Source organism: Panthera leo, chromosome C1 (genome assembly GCF_018350215.1).
Source record: "Panthera leo isolate Ple1 chromosome C1, P.leo_Ple1_pat1.1, whole genome shotgun sequence".
NCBI lineage: Eukaryota > Metazoa > Chordata > Mammalia > Carnivora > Felidae > Panthera > Panthera leo.
In genome coordinates, this window is record NC_056686.1 from 28478491 (window position 1) to 28480901 (window position 2411).

Genomic DNA, 2411 nt, shown 5'->3' on the forward strand with positions numbered 1-2411 from the left:
TGAGTGCCACCATCAGATATTGGGATCTCGTGGGTGTGGCACACTGCCTGAGCGCTGGCCTTGGCAAAAGCCCGGGTGACTCCAAAAGCCGGGTGACTCCAGGCTTGGGAACGGCTGTGAGCGCTGCTGGTGAGCCGGGGGCGGGGCTGAAGGAACGGGGGTGCTTGTCACTTCCTAAGGGCGTGGCCAGGGTCCCAGAGGGAGCTCCTCTCAGGGCCTGGGGGCCTGGGCGGGGCATGTGATGAGTCTGGGCTCCCTCCCGTGGGTCTCGGGTCAGGCGGGCGGCCAGTCCGGTGCCTCTGCCTGTGAGCGGGAGGTGACGGGGCCCCGGGCTCCCCAACATTCCAGGTTTGGGAGAAAGTCGCTGCCCTCCGGACGCCAGCGCCCGTGCTTCTCAAAGGAAGACATTGCCGCCCGCCAAGTGGACGGTTTGTAGGGCTAAATGGCTTAATATTTTTGGAGTCGAAGGAACAAAACTGCCGCAAGACACTGTTGTTTTCCCCGCTGTAATTGATGGGGCTCACTCTTTTCTGCCGTTAAAGCACAAGCTGCGGCTATTTTTCTTTTTTTAACCAAACACCGCTGAATGTGAAACATCGATTTTTTTTTTTTAAACTGGGTTTCAAACTGAGAAATGTCTTGATCCCAGAAGTCAATCACCTCCAGCATCATAGTGACTTACATCGGCGCCCTCGTGGGGCTGACCCGGGGGCTCCTGTGCCACCCCCCTCCCCCCGCAGGGCAGAGACTGCCTCAAGGACAGGGACCCTCCCGTTCTTCTGAAGGGCACCTGAGGACCAGACCTGCCCCGTGTGGCCGTCAGCTTCTCTTCTGGGAGCGTCCAAAGAGCCCTCACTGCCCTCTTGACCACACCCATACCCCAGGAAGGAAGGACACTCAGAACCTCTGCCCCATTGCGTGGCTCAGGCCCACCTCATACAGTTGCGCTCGTTGCTCACTGCACAACTCTAGAGAATGTGTCCCCATTAGTGTAGTGCCACTCACCTGCTTTTTAAATTATTTTTTTTTATTTTTTTTAATGTTTTTCAGAAAGAGAGAGAGAGAGAGAGAAACAGAGCTCGAGAGGGGAAGGGCCAGAGAGAGAGGGAGACACAGAATCTGAAGCAGGCTCCAGGCTCCGAGCTGTCAGCACAGAGCCCAATGCGGGGCTCGAACTCATGAACCGCGAGATCGTGACCTGAGCCGAAGTCGGACGCTTAACCGACTGAGCCACCCAGGCGCCCCACTCACCTGCTTTTTAAAATCAGTTCTTGACAACTCCCTCACTGCCTATGGCTGAAGTCCAGCTCTTGAGCATGGCTCCCAGCGCCCTGTCCGGCCTTCCTGTCCAGTCATCTCAAGCTTTATCCCCTCATCTCTAGCTCTGGTCTCACTGGACTTCTATCCCTTTCCCAAAGAAACGTGTTTCTTCTGCCTGTGTCTTTCCCACCATGCCCTCTGCTTGCAGTGCTCTCCTTCCATCCCTCCCCTCCTCCCCAGGCAAATTCTACTCGCCCTTCAGCTCTCCACTAACACACCACTCCCTCCAGAAAGCTTTCCCGGACTCTCACACCCCACCGAGTCGTCCCCCCCCCCCCCCCCCCCCCGCTTCATGGCACCTTTTACTACCATTGCAGTTGGCTCTTATCTGCTAGAGTGGAAGCGACCGAGGGCAGGCACTGTGGTCTTTTGTTCCCTGCTACTTCTCCAGCCCCGGTGCAGACACTGGCCAGTGGTGCTCAATTCGTTCATTCTCAATGAGTGAGGGAGTGAACAGGTGGCTGTGGGTTAGAGGGCTCCTTGCCCCGCGTGTGGTGTGGCCCTTCCTCACCTCCCGCCATGTCTCCTCCATCTGTACTTTAGTTACCCTGATTAGACCAGGAGCCTGCCTGCCCCAAGCCCGCCCCTCTCGACTGAAAGTTGGGACCCACCAGGCCCTTTCCTGTCCCCTCTCTTGGAAGAGAGTGGACAGATGTATCCTGGTCCCCAGAGAGCCAGCCCAGTTTGCAGATGGACTGATTCGAGCATTGCCAAGATGCTGATACCCTGGCTGGAGCTCCAGCTGAACACCTGGGTCCCTGGACTCTCCATGCCGGGCCCAACCCTCCGGTCACGAGACCCAAGAGCCAAGTGCTTCACAGAGTTAGCTCTTTTAGAGGCCGCCTGGGTGGCTCAGTCAGTTGACTGTCTGACTTCGGCTCAGGTCACGGTCTCACAGTTCATGAGTTCGAGCCCCGCATCAGGCTCGCTGCTGTCAGCACAGAGCCCATTTTGGATCCCCTGTCCCCTTCTCTCTCTCTGCCCCTCCCCTGCCTCTCTCTCTCTCTCTCTCTCTCTCTCTCTCAAATAAATAAACCTTTAAACTGCACAACCATCCTCTGAAGTGGGTTATTATTGTTGTTATACCCGCT